Here is a 14,674-nt window from a genome sequence, read left to right on the forward strand (position 1 = left end):
ACTAGCAGCAACATCAACAGACAGGGGGAGCAGAAACTCAGCTGAGAGGACAGCGTTTCCAGTGGAGCTGACTGACTATGTAGCCTAGCATGTAGACCTTATTTAGCACACATAACAAAGACTTGATCATTTTCAAGTGATAACTAGTGTAATTGACTACTAAGAGAAAAATGGGTTATCTGTCTTTCATAAATGTATGTAGCCAAAGTCCAAAAATTACATTAGGACACCAATACTTTGCATTCAATTCACTTAAGGTTAATTGTGAGGTACTACATTTAAAAATATATATTCTCGAAAAAATAATTGTCTCAATATTTAAAAAATATATAATTTGGCTTTACAACTGTGTTCGAAAATATAGACATGTTTTCCAAATGACTGGGTCAGTGGCCAATGGCACAGCAGAGAATCCAAACAGAGACGCACGTGATAATGTTATTTCAAATGAATGCACATATACCACAAATATTATTAAGCTGTAATATATTTTTTTACAACTATTTTGATTTACGTTTGAAGTAAGAAAAACGCTGTCTTCTCCGTTTCATTCAAAATACACCAGATTGCACGGTTCATTCGCGCTCCAACAGCATTCCTCACGGGAAGCGCAACAGCACTTCAAAGCGAGCTTTACAACTCGACACATCAAATTCCTATTGTTTCACCTATTTATATGTAAACAATGTTATTTTCTACCAACATATATCTACTGGATTTGTAAAATTGGTAAGAGTATATAAACTTACCGTGTGTTGTTAGGGAAACTTATTGCAGGTTGTTTGAGTGGTGCGCTCTGTAGGCTACTTGGCTGTGACAGTTCAGCGGTAGACAGACAATGCACTGATGCTGTACCTGGGCTTGCAGTGAGTCCAAGGAGGAAGGAATATGCACTTGCCGGATTTAAGTCCCACCCTCGAATCCTACCGAGACCCACTCAAAATCATTTTCGGGTTTTCCATACATTCGCTAAGTAACCGAACTGCTGATATACAAATAGAAAAACGTGTAATTGTTTCGTGATGCATCTGGGTTTTCATCATAAATCCTATACAGGTTTGTCAATCATGTGGACTTTTTTCAGTGTCAGCTTGTATTCTTACTATCAAGCCAATTATATGTACATCTCGCTTGGTTTTACAGGTGTAGTTGGAACTTGGAAATATGAAATTCATTTTTATTTCCAGTTTAGGTTGTCATAAGTAGGATGAGGAGACAGGAAAATACCAAAGCAAGAGTTAAAGGGAAGCCAACTGAGCTAATAGTGGTGACAATGGATAGGCTTCGTGGGTGGTCTGGAAAAAAGTCACCAGTTATGTGCACACAGGACACACAGAATCACATCAGGGAAGAGTCAAGCCAAGGTGAGACCTAGGGAGGGTCAGTCAGTTGTTAGGACATACAGGCCCTTTCTGTCCTGCCTGGTGTCAGGAAGTATGAGCTCATCAACAGTGTGTCACCACCAAGGTGTCACAAACAGCACATGTCGCTGTGGCTCATGGCTGCCTCCAGGTCACTAAAGGATACCTTTGAGAGGCATCTGGTTCCTGAATATTTGTAATCTATTTGCCCCTCCAGAGCTCTCTAGTGGCTGGTGCCTCAGCGCCGTTCAGCCCCCTCCCAGGCCATGCATGTGTGACGCTGATTAGAGCCCTGACGGAAACCTCACCCACTCGTCTGCGAAATGAGAAGAGGTGATTCCACGCGCCGTGAAATCTACAAGCCCTCTGTGTCTGATAGGGTGCTGTGATACAAAGGTAACAACAGGAGATGTATCTATTAATTTGGTTATAAACTGTACCATATGTATTTATCTATCTGTAAAAAAAACAAAAAAACATTCTACTGGAAAATGTCATGGTGATGAGGGAAAATCAGGGTTTTATCAGCTCAACACTTGCGACTCATCTGAAACACCTTGTGACTTTGTGATGTTCTCCTGACCCTGGTACAACATTTGTTTGAATTAGAAAGTGCACGGTCCAAGCCCTTGGCAGTGGCTGCCTCTTAAAATAAAAATCTTGGGGGTGCTTTCAAGTCCAAGGTGAGAGGCGTGAAGGAGTGTTGTAGACGAGGAGCCCAGTGGCAAGCTGGGCTGTGGTGGGCGGCCTGCACTTTCTCAGCGCCCTGTTTGAAGCCCTGACGCGGGCCCCTCGCCCCCAGCCCCCCCTGTTCTCCCCTGGCCCCCTCAGGGCACACATGGGCAACACGTCGGGGGCAAAAGGGGAGGGGATGAGTTATTGCCATGCGAAGAGAGGAGATCGCGCTCGCCCCTCTGATGAGCTAAATTGAATATAGGAAGAGGAATGTGATCCAGATCTCTTCTGATGCCCCCTCAATGCTGTTTCAATTATCGGCGTTGGGAGTTCAAAGGGGAGGCCCCGATACACTTCTGCTCCACATGAAGCAGCTCTCATCACTTGGCCTCATGCCTTTCACCTCCCAATTATTGTGCCACCTTTTTCCGCTCAGTCACTCTCTCTCACTCTTTCCTTCTCTCTCTGGCTCAACTGCAGTCATGCTTTACATTAAACATGCCATCACCACCAGTAAACCCCATCATTCAGTGGGAACATTTTTATTTCCAACTGTACCTTTCACCAAAGTCATGGTGTTAGTTGACGTTCACAGTTTCCCTCCTGTTTTTTGTCTTAGTGAAACTACAGTTATACAATGCCTTCGGAAAGTATTCAGACCCCTTGACTTCTTCCACATTTTGTTAGGTTACAGCCTTATTCTAAAATTGATTAAATTTGAGTTTTTCCTCATCAATCTACACACAATACACTATAATGGCAAGCAAAAACTGGTCTTTCAAAAATGTTGCTAATTTATTACAAATTAATAACTGAAATATCACATTGACATAAGTATTCAAAAACCTGTTTTTGCTTTGTGATTATGGGGTATTGTGTGTAGATTGCTTAGGAAATTGTTATATTTAATCAATTTTAGAATAAGGCTGTAACGTAATAAAATGTGGAAAAAGTCAAGGGGTCTGAATACTTTCCGAAAGCACTGTATTTTCTCTTGTTATTTATTTCACAAGGTTTTACTTTGATATGGCTGTTTGCTTTTTTGCTTTCCTTTTAGCTACGTCTTCTTCTGCATGAAGCCCACGTCTACCATACTGTTAGTTTTCACTAGGTCGTCAGAAAGACCCTTCTGGGGATTAAATGAATAGTTCACCCAAAGTTTGCCAGACATTTTGACACCTCAAACATGGTTTTAAATCAAGCTGAGCCCATTTCCACACCATCTGTTGTCTGTAGGCATCAGGAGAGTTCTGCAGATCTCAGTCCTCAATGAACTGGCACAGGGTGGCATGGTATAGCTGGAACACTTGGATTTCGGGGTGAACTATTGCTTTTAAACTGAAGTGAAAAGTAAGAGCAGTACTCTCCAGGGTTCCTTCCATCAGCCAGAAGAACATCAGAAATCATTCAGAAAATCATTAAGATCTCTCAGTCCTGTTGTTCTTATCTCTTATTGACAATATGCCTCTGTCATCCCAATTCCCAATATTGTTTTAATCAACACCCTCCCCCTCTCCCCAACGGTGTCCTGTGGTGTGTTGAGTGGGTGCAGACCATGAAGCCATTGTCTCACTTTCTCATTTTTGGATCTTCTAAAGATAGCACTGACAGGTGATATTAATGGTATTTTATTAGCAGTGTTCTGATTGCTGTAGGTTCGCCTGCCTGGGCTGCGTTCGTCCCTTTCTGGGGAGAGAATGAGAATGGGGAGTTCTCCTCCCACTCCCCTCACACAGGAGATGGCCACTCTCTTTGATACGATGCCCGAATCCTTTCCTTTCCCCCCCAAAGAAACTGCCCCGCAGATGTTGCAACGCTGACTACAAAGAAGGAGCTCTTTATGAGGAGAACGTCTATTTTGGTCCCTGTGTGTTTCTGTTTCCGAGATGTGGTGCTTTGAGAGGTAGAGGCCTAATCTTTCTGCTCAAGACTTGTTTTATTCCTTGCCGAGATATTTTCTGATTAAAGCCCCAATTCAAATGACTGAAGTGAGGATGTAATATTTTATTACGTTATCAATGTGCGATCACTGTGGTAGAGTTTTAGGTCGTTGAAAAAGCTTAGAAGCTATATTGGCATCGGGAAAAATAAAGCGTGAAACACTGGAGTACTAAACTCAATGAATACTAAAGTAATGGAAAGGCTATCTGTATTGGTTTGAGTGGGTTTATACAGAAGTGGCGGTGGTTAGGTAGGTTAGGTCTCATTTTGACCCAAAGAACTCTGACTTTGTTGCAGCCTGACTGTGAAGCAGAGGTCTTGGGAGATATATTATCTTTAATTAAGGCACCAATCCCTTTGGCAAGTTGTCTAAACAGGCCTAAATATGCCTACTAAATCAGACTAACATCCTCAGAATTTGATGGTTCGGGAGCGTGCAATCGCTCCAGATGGTTCATGTTCCTGGAGTGTTTCATGAGGGATGGCCAAGGACAGGGATCTTCTGTTTAAGCGTTGCCTTGACAGACCCGGTTTCGCTGAATCTCTCTCTTTCTCTCTCTCTCTCTCTCTCTCTCTCTCTCTCTCTCTCTCTCTCTCTCTCTCTCTCTCTCTCTCTCTCTCTCTCCTCAGTCAGGGACTGATTTGTTGAGTTCAATCTAAAGAGCATTGACTGCTCAGCTCAGCTCACAAGTTGTTGTCTTGAAATATGTACAGGGTCCTGACACTGTCACAGTACGATTACAACAAATGCTTCCCACTTCACCTCTTGAGTAAAGGGACAGAAAGTAAAAGTACTCTTAGAGCCCCTTGAAAACTTTTGTAGAAGAGCAATGCAAATGTATGGACTTGACTTTCCATTTTTGGAGATTGTGGCACGTGTACCGAGTTTGATTTTGACCCAATGGAATGTTTGTTCTCAGCATTTGAATTCAAGATCATAAAATGTACCAAGTGACTGCAAGTTGCAACACAGGGATTGAAATCATCCCCTCCATATGTCTCTTCTCAAATACAACAGTGTGGTGAAACATTTCACAGAGTTAACTGACTGCATTAAACTTCGTTTTAGCTCAATAAAGATGAGAGAAGGAGTAAAGAGGAGGGAGAACAAGATGCTGAGTCCAGCATGCCCTTGATAAGCTGCTGGCAGAGCTCCAAAACAAACACCCCCCCTCCTCTGTCCAGCCCCAGCCTGGGCCCTGGTCCCAGCGCCGGCACTAACTATTCCTCTTCATTAGCCGCCCAGAACGAGATGCTTGTCATGTAATTAGAAGAGGGGTTGTCTGAATGCTTGAGAAACACATACTCTCATTAGAGACGTGAGAGAAAGCTGGTGAAGAGAGAAGAGGGCTAGAGAGGAGCACAAAGTGGATCTGGAGAGAGAGGGGTCAGATGGAGTGGCTTGCCTGCTTTGTAAAGAGGGAGATGACAGTGTAAAACAGCCTCCCTTGTGACTCTCTCTTTGGGGTGTTTTGGACACTCAGTAACTCCATCCTAGTCCCGTTGTGTTAGCGCTGATAGCAGCATAAGTGACACAAGCAGATCTGTCAGGCTCACTCAGCTCATCTACTCTGTGATCTGTGAAGGTGCAGCGAGGCTTATCAACGGCAGGGCGATGAGAGGGAAGACGTTGCTGCTTGTCAGTGAGTGATTTTCACCAGGATCTGGGTAGTGTCCAGTCCAGAGCCTGTGCTTTCTTCCTCTCTACCCAGGGAAAGACATCGCTCCTGCCACCCCTCACTCATACTCTCCCTTATTCTTACCAGGCCTTGGTTTCATTAACATATCTGAAGGGACGTGAACTTAGCTCTACAACCCCCCACAATACTGTAGGTACTCCAGCTGCTATATCAGAGTTCAAGACAAGACACACTTTCCCAACGATGGAGGCCTGCTAATGCTCACTCTGAGAACAGCAGAAGCCCCTAACCCATGGTTCCGTCTTCCCTTCCCTTCCCTTCCCTTCCCTTCCCTTCCCTTCCCTTCCCTTCCCTTCCCTCCCTCCACTCCCTCCCTCCCCTCCACTCCCTCCCTCCCCTCCACCAGGCCAGGCTGAGAGAAGTGTTTATAGAGCCAGAGCCTGTAATTAATGACAAGATAGTTCATTTGAGTCCTGGTTCTGTTCTGTGGAGGTAGATAGATAGATACAGCCAGGGGGTTAGATTACAACTACATAAATAATACCCCCCCCCCCCCCCCAATCCCATCCCCTCTCCATCTCACCCCTTCTCGCTCACACTCAGTCTTATCCCAACACAACCGTCCTCCAGAGTAGTGTTTCTCACTAGCTTTCCTCCTGACTATCCCACTTGGCTCCCCTTCCCATGCCCCCCTAACTCCCCACCCCATTTCCACCCCGCCTCCTTACTGTGCAGTGCCAGGGATATTTTTAGCCCAGAGTTGATGTTTTAAGGATGTATAGTCCATCCTGTGCCGTGATTCTCTCTGTGAGGAAACAGGCTGCTCTCTGTCTTCCCCCATTCTTCTTTCCATCCTTCCCTGACTCCCCTCACATTCTCTCTCCCTACACCCCTCGCTTTGTCTCTCTTTCTCTCAATTCAATTCAAAGGGGCTTTTTTGGCATGGGAAACATGTTTACAGTGCCAAAGCAAGTGAAATAAACAATAAACAAAAGTGAGAAGAAACACAAAACAACATTAAAGAAGTTACATTATTGCACTCATAAAGGTTTTAAAAGGATAAAGACATTTCAAATGTTATATTATCAGCTATGTACAGGATTTTTAACAATGTGCAAATAGTTGTAGTACGACTAGTAGGGGAAGATAAGTAAACAGATAAATATTGATTGTATTTACAATGTTGTTTGTGCTCCACTGGTAGCCCTGTTTTCATGGCAATGGGTCACAAATCTTGCTGCTGTGATTGCACTTTGCAGTATTTCACCTAACATATGTGGGAGTTGATCAAAGTTTGATTTGTTTTCAAATTCTTTGTGGGTCTATGTGATCAGTGGGAAATATGTGTCTCTAATACAGGTTATACCTTTGGCAGGAGGTAAGGAAGTTCAGTTCAGTTTCCACCTCATTTTGTGGGCAGTGGGCACTTTCTTTTTTTGAGAGCCAGGTCTGCCTACGGCGGCCTCTCTCAATAGCAAGGCTATGCTCACTGAGTCTGTACATAGTCCAGGATTTTCTTAATTTTGGGTCAATCACAGTGGTCAAAAATCAAATCAAATCAAATCAATTTTTATTGGTCACATGCGCCGAATACAACAGGTGCAGACATTACAGTGAAATGCTTACTTACAGCCCTTAACCAACAGTGCATTTATTTTTAACAAAAAAAGTAAAAATAAAACAAGAACAAAAAAAGTGTTGAGAAAAAAAGAGCAGAAGTAAAATAAAAAAACAGTAGGGAGGCTATATATACAGGGGGGTACCGGTGCAGAGTCAATGTGCGGGGGCACCAGCTAGTTGAGATAGTTGAAGTAATATGTACATGTGGGTAGAGTTAAAGTGACTATGCATAAATAATTAACAGAGTAGCAGCAGCGTAAAAAGGATGGGGTGGGGGGGCAGTGCAGATAGTCCGGGTAGCCATGATTAGCTGTTCAGGAGTCTTATGGCTTGGGGGTAGAAGCTGTTGAGAAGTCTTTTGGACCTAGACTTGGCACTCCGGTACCGCTTACCGTGCGGTAGCAGGGAGAACAGTCTATGACTAGGGTGGCTGGAGTCTTTGACAATTTTGAGGGCCTTCCTCTGACACCGCCTGGTATAGAGGTCCTGGATGGCAGGAAGCTTGGCCCCAGTGATGTACTGGGCCGTACGCACTACCCTCTGTAGTGCCTTGCGGTCGGAGGCCAAGCAGTTGCCATACCAGGCGGTGATGCAACCAGTCAGGATGCTCTCGATGGTGCAGCTGTAGAATTTTTTGAGGATCTGAGGACCCATGCCAAATCTTTTCAGTCTCCTGAGGGGGAATAGGCTTTGTCGTGCCCTCTTCACGACTGTCTTGGTGTGTTTGGACCATGATAGTTCGTTGGTGATGTGGACACCAAGGAACTTGAAGCTCTCAACCTGTTCCACTACAGCCCCGTCGATGAGAATGGGGGCGTGCTCAGTCCTCTTTTTTTTCCTGTAGTCCACAATCATCTCCTTTGTCTTGGTCACGTTGAGGGAGAGGTTGTTGTCCTGGCACCACACGGCCAGGTCTCTGACCTCCTCCCTATAGGCTGTCTCATCGTTGTCGGTGATCAGGCCTACCACTGTTGTGTCGTCGGCAAACTTAATGATGGTGTTGGAGTCGTGCCTGGCCATGCAGTCATGGGTGAACAGAGAGTATAGGAGGGGACTGAGCACGCACCCCTGAGGGGCCCCCGTGTTGAGGATCAGTGTGGCAGATGTGTTGTTACCTACCCTTACCACCTGGGGGCGGCCCGTCAGGAAGTCCAGGATCCAGTTGCAGAGGGAGGTGTTTAGTCCCAGGATCCTTAGCTTAGTGATGAGCTTAGAGGGCACTATGGTGTTGAATGCTGAGCTGTAGTCAATGAATAGCATTCTCACGTAGGTGTTCCTCTTGTCCAGGTGGGAAAGGGCAGTGTGGAGTGCAATAGAGATTGCATCATCTGTGGATCTGTTGGGGCGGTATGCAAATTGGAGTGGGTCTAGGGTTTCTGGGATAATGCTGTTGATGTGAGCCATGACCAGCCTTTCAAAGCTCTTCATGGCTACGGACGTCAGTGCTACGGGTCGGTAGTCATTTAGGCAGGTTATCTTAGAGTCCTTGGGAACGGGGACTATGGTGGTCTGCTTGAAACATGTTGGTATTACAGACTCAGTCAGGGACATGTTGAAAATGTCAGTGAAGACACTTGCCAGTTGGTCAGCACATGCTCGGAGTACACGTCCTGGTAATCCGTCTGGCCCTGCGGCCTTGTGAATGTTGACCTGCTTAAAAGTCTTACTCACATCGGCTACGGAGAGCGTGATCACATAGTCATCCGGAACAGCTGGTGCTCTCATGCATGCTTCAGTGTTGCTTGCCTCGAAGCGAGCATAGAAGTGGTTTAGCTCGTCTGGTAGGCTTGTGTCACTGGGCAGCTCGCGGCTGTGCTTCCCTTTGTAGTCTGTAATAGTTTTCAAGCCCTGCCACATCCGACGAGTGTCAGAGCCAGTGTAGTACGATTCAATCTTAGCCCTGTATTGACTCTTTGCCTGTTTGATGGTTCGTCGGAGGGCATAGCGGGATTTCTTATAAGCGTCCGGGTTAGAGTCCCGTTCCTTGAAAGCGGCAGCTCTATCCTTTAGCTCAGTGCGGATGTTTCCTGTAATCCATGGCTTCTGGTTGGGGTATGTACGTACGGTCACTGTGGGGACGACATCATCGATGCACTTATTGATGAAGCCAGTGACTGATGTGGTGTACTCCTCAATGCTGTCTGAAGAATCCCGGAACATGTTCCAGTCTTTGCTAGCAAAACAGTCCTGTAGCTTAGCATCTGCGTCATCTGACCACTTTTTTATTAACCGAGTCACTGGTGCTTCCTGCTTTCGTTTTTGCTTATAAGCAGGAATCAGGAGGATAGAGTTATGGTCAGATTTGCCAAATGGAGGGCGAGGGAGAGCTTTGTATGTGTCTCTGTGTGTGGAGTAAAGGTGGTCTAGAGTTTTTTTTCCTCTGGTTGCACATTTAACATGCTGGTAGAAATTAGGTAGAACGGATTTAAGTTTCCCTGCATTAAAGTCCCCGGCCACTAGGAGCGCTGCATCTGGATGAGCATTTTCCTGTTGATTTATGGCCTTGTACAACTCATTCAGTGCAATCTTAATGCCAGCATTGGTTTGTGGTGGTAAATAGACAGCTATGAAAAATATAGATGAAAACTCTCTTGGTAAATAGTGTGGTCTACAGCTTATCATAAGATACTCTACCTCAGGCGAGCAAAACCTCGAGACTTCCTTAGTATTTGATTTTGTGCACCAGCTGTTGTTTACAAATATACACAGACCGCCACCCCTTGTCTTACCGGAGTCAGCCGTTCTATCCTGCCGATGTAGCGTATAGCCCGCTAGCTGTATGTTATCATTGTCGTCGTTCAGCCACGACTCGGTGAAACATAGGATATTACAGTTTTTAATGTCCCGTTGGTAGGATAACCGTAATCTTAGGTCATCCAATTTGTTATCCAATGATTGAAGATTGGCTAATAGGATTGATGGAAGAGGCAGTTTACTCGCTCGCCGTCGGATCCTTACAAGGCACCCCGATCTACGTCCACGATATCTCCGTCTCTTCCTCACGCGAATGACGGGGATTTGGGCCTTGTCGGGTGTCTGTATGATATCCTTCGCGGCCGCCTCGTTGAAGAAAAAATCTTCATCCAATACGAGGTGAGTAATCGCTGTCCTGATATCCAGAAGCTCTTTTTGGTTATAAGAGACGATGGCAGAAACATTATGTACAAAAAAATTTACAAATAACGCGGAAAAACACACATAATAGTACAAATGGTTAGAGGGCTGTAAAACGGCAGCCATCTTCTCCGGCGCTGTTCATTCCTGGCAACTGGACCTTTTTTGGTCAGGTATTCTGCTACTCTGTATTCTCTGTTTAGATAGCATTTCATTTTGCTCTGTTTTTTGGTTGGTTCTTTCCAGTGTGTCAAACAGTTTGGGTCTAATTGTGTTGCTGTCCTGGGGCTCTGTGAGGTCTGTTTGTGTTTGTGAACAGAGCCCCAGAACCAGCTGGCTCAAGGGACTCTTTTCTAGGTTCATCTCTGTAGGTCACGGCTTTGTGGTGGAATGTGTGGGCATTGCTTTTCAGGATTTTCAGGATTTTGTTAATTAGGGAGTATAGTCCTAATTCTGCTCTGCATGCATTGTTTGGGTTTTACGTTGTACATGAATAATATTTTTGCAGAATTCTGCATGCAGTCTCAATTGGGTGTTTGTCCCATTTTGTGAATTCTTGGTTGGTGAGTAGACCCCAGACCTCACAACCATAGAGAGCAATGGGCTTTATAACTGATTGAAGTATTTTTGCCAGATCCTAATTGGGATGTCGAGTTTTATGTTATTTTTAATGGCATGGATAGTCCTTCTTGCCTTGTCTCTTAGATCATTCACAGCCACGTGGAAGTTACCAATGGTGTTGATGTTTAGGCCAAGGTAGGTATAATTATTTGTGTGCTCTAGGGCAGCCATGTCTAGATAAAAAAATTAGTGTTTTGTCCTGGCAACTGGACCTTTTTTGGAACACCATTATTTTTGTTGTACTGAGATTTACCGTCAGGGCCCAAGTCTGGCAGAATCTGTGCGCTGCTGTAGGCCCTTCTGGTTGGGGACAGAAAGGTAAACTGAATGCATTCAACTGAAATGTGTCTTCCGCACCTCTCTGGATCAGAGAGGTGTGGGGGACTGCCTTAATCAACATCATCGGCGCCCATGGAGCAGTTGTTGGAGGTTAACTGCCTTGCTCAAGGGCAGAATAGACGATTTTTACACCTTGCCGGCTCGGGAATTTAGAAACAGCGACCTTTCAGTTACTGTCCCAACGCTTTTAACCACTAGGCTACCTGCCGCCCACAGAATTACCAGATCATCTGCAAACAGTAAACATTTTACCTCAGAGTCTAGTAGGGTGAGGCATGGTGCATGTGAAGACTTTGCTTTTGTTTTGTTTGTTTGTCAATAAGGGTGTGCAGGGTGTATACCTGGTCTGTCATACGATATTTTGGTAAAAAGCCAATTTGACATTTGCTCAGAACATTGTTTTCACTGAGGAAATGTTAGAGTCTGTTGTTGATGATACTGCAGAGCATTTCTCCAAGGTTACTGTTGACGCAGATTCCACAGTAATTATTGGGGTCAAATTTGTCTCTACTTTTGTGGATTGGGATGATCAGACCTTGGTTCCAAATATTGGGGAAGATGCCAGAGCTGAGGATGATGTTAAAGAGTTAAAGAATAGCCAATTAGAATTTGTGGCCTGCATATTTGATCATTTCGTTTAGTATACCATCAATACCACAGACCTTTTTGGGTTGGAAGGTTTGTATTTTGTCCTGTAGCTCATCCAATGTAATTGGTGAAGCCAGTGGGTTCTGGTAGTCTTTAATAGCTGATTATATGTTTTGCAAATGATCATGTATATGTGTTTTCTCTTGGTTCTTTGTTATATGGCCGAAAAGGTTGGAGAAGTGGTTTATCCATACATCTCTATTTTGGATAGATAGCTCTTCGTGTTGTTGTTTGTTTAGTATGTTCCAATTTTCCCAGAAGTGATTTGATTATATGGATTCTTCAATCACATTGAGCTGTTTTCTGACATGCTGTTCCTTCTTTTTTCTTAGTGTATTTTTGTACTGTTTTAGTGTTTCACCATAGTGAAGGTGTAGGTTCTGGTTTTCTGGGTCTCTTCGTTTTTGGTTGGAGAGGTTTCTGAATTCCTTTCTTAGGTTTTTGCATTATTCATCAAACCATTTCTCATTGTTAGGTTTTCTTCTATACATTTTTTGATTAGATATGTTAGCTGATAGGTAAAATATACTGTTCAGGCTTCCTACTGCTAAATTTACACCTTCAATATTGCAGGGAAATATTTTGTCCAGGAAGATGTCTAGGATCGATTGGATTTGTTGGCCAATTGTTTTTTGGTAGGTTGTCTACACTACCCTCCTTCCATCTATAGCATTTTTTAATAACATGCAGTTTGTTCGGCTTCGATACTTCATGGTGGAGTATTGATCTGTTCAAGTAGATTGTGATTTTGCTGTGGTCTGATAGGGGTGTTAGTTGGCTGACTGTGAACGCTCTGAGAGACTCTGGGATGAGGTCAGTGATAAAGTAATCTACACTACTACTGTCATAGGGATGAGCTGTAGGTGTACCTACCGTAAGAGTCCCCTCGAAGCCTACCATTGACTATGTACTGACCCAGCATGCGACCGAGCTGCAAGAGTTGTGACCCATTTTTGTTGTAGTTTTGTTGTAGTTGTGTCTAGCGGGGCATATTTGGGAGGGAATGCTGTCACCTCCAGGCAAGTGCTTGTCCCCCTGTGTGCTGAGGGTGTCAGGTTCATGTCCAGTTCTGGCGTTTAGGTCACCACAGACTAGTACATGTCCCTGGGCCTGGAAATGGTTGATCTCCCCCTCTAGGCGGTAGGTAGCTTAGTGGTTAAGAGCGTTGTGCCAGTAACCGAAAGGTCGCTCGTTCTAATCCCCGAGCCGACTAGGTGAAAAATCTCTCGATGTGCCCTTGAGCAAGGCAGTTAACCCTAATTGCTCTGGATAAGAGCGTCTGCTAAAATGTAGGATGGAGAAGCTATCTTCATTAAAGTGGGGGGATATAGGTAGCACACCAAAGGACATTTTTTTCTGTTGAGATTATTTCCTTTTTCATTTCTAGCCAAATGTAAAATGTTCCTGTTTTGATTAATTTAATGCAGTCGGTTAAGTCTGATATATACCAAATTAGCATACCCCCTGAGTCTCATCCCTGTGTAACACCTGGTAGTTTGGTGGATGGGACTGCCAGCTCTCTGTAACCTAGAGGGCAACCGGTGGCTCCATCTCCTCTGTACCATGTTTCTTGCAGGATGACAATGTCTGTATTCTGATATCTTTGTTGAAGTCTGGGTTCCTGCTCTTTATGCCAAAGGCATATGACCTCAGACCTTGTGTATTCCAGGATGAGATAATAAAAGCTTTGTGTTCCATAGTGTCTAGTGTTGTTTTTGTGTGGTTTAGGCATGGGCCATTACTCTCTCTCTCTCCTGCCCTGTTGCTGATCGTGAAGACTCAGTGTTGTTATCAGTGTTGGTGTCAAATAAATACAAAAATGTTTACAGGTGTAAACCTTACCGTGTAATGCTTACATACAAGCCCTTAGCCAACAATTACGTTTTAAGATAAATAACAGTTAAGAAAATATATACTAAATAAACTAAAGTAAACAAATAAAAGAGCAACAATAAAATAACAATAGAGGCTACAGAGGCTTGTGAAAGTATTCACCCCCCTTGGCATTTTTCCTATTTTGTTGCCTTACAACCTGGAATTAAAATGGATGTTTGTGGGGTTTGTATCATTTGATTTACACAACATGCCTACCACTTTGAAGATACAAAATATTTTGGGGGGTGAAACAAACAAGAAATAACACTTGAGCGTGCATAACTATGCAGCTCCTTCAGAGTTATCTTTGGTCTTTTTGTTGCCTCTCTGATTAATGCCCTCCTTGCCTGGTCCGTGAGTTTTGGTTGGCGGCCCTCTCTTGGCAGGTTTGTTGTGGTGCCATATTCTTTCCATTTTTGTATAATGGATTTAATGGTGCTCCGTGGGATGTTCAAAGTTTCAGATTTTTTTAAATAACCCAACCCTGATCTGTACTTCTCCACAACTTTGTCCCTGACCTGTTTGGAGAGCTCCTTGGTCTTCATGGTGCCGCTTGCTTGGTTGTGCCCCTTGCTTAGTGGTGTTGCAGACTCTGGGGCCTTTCAGAACAGGTGTATATATACTGAGATCATGTGGCAGATCATGTGACACATAGATTGCACACAAGTGGACTTTATTTAACTAATTATGTGACTTCTGAAGTTAATAGGTTGCACCAGATCTTATTTAGGGGCTTCATAGCAAAGGGGGTGAATACATATGCACGCACCACTTTTCTGTTATTTTTTTTAATTATTTTTTTGAAACCAATTTTGACTATTTTGTGTATGTCCATTACGT

General features: G+C 44.1%; 1 protein-coding gene across 1 annotated transcript in view; it reads right to left on the minus strand.

The window, feature by feature from the left end:
- The window catches only part of LOC311105832 (protein C-ets-1-like), a 51,262-nt gene extending 50,437 nt beyond the window's left edge, over positions 1-825 (minus strand). The window contains exon 1 of the mRNA XM_084148041.1: positions 750-825. The gene's annotated coding sequence lies outside the window, so the exon portion shown is untranslated. The remainder of the gene's footprint in view (positions 1-749) is intronic.
- Between the last annotated feature and the right edge of the window lie 13,849 nt (positions 826-14,674).

Source organism: Coregonus lavaretus (assembly GCF_964263955.1).
Source record: "Coregonus lavaretus genome assembly, chromosome: 30".
Classification (NCBI taxonomy): Eukaryota; Metazoa; Chordata; class Actinopteri; order Salmoniformes; family Salmonidae; genus Coregonus; species Coregonus lavaretus.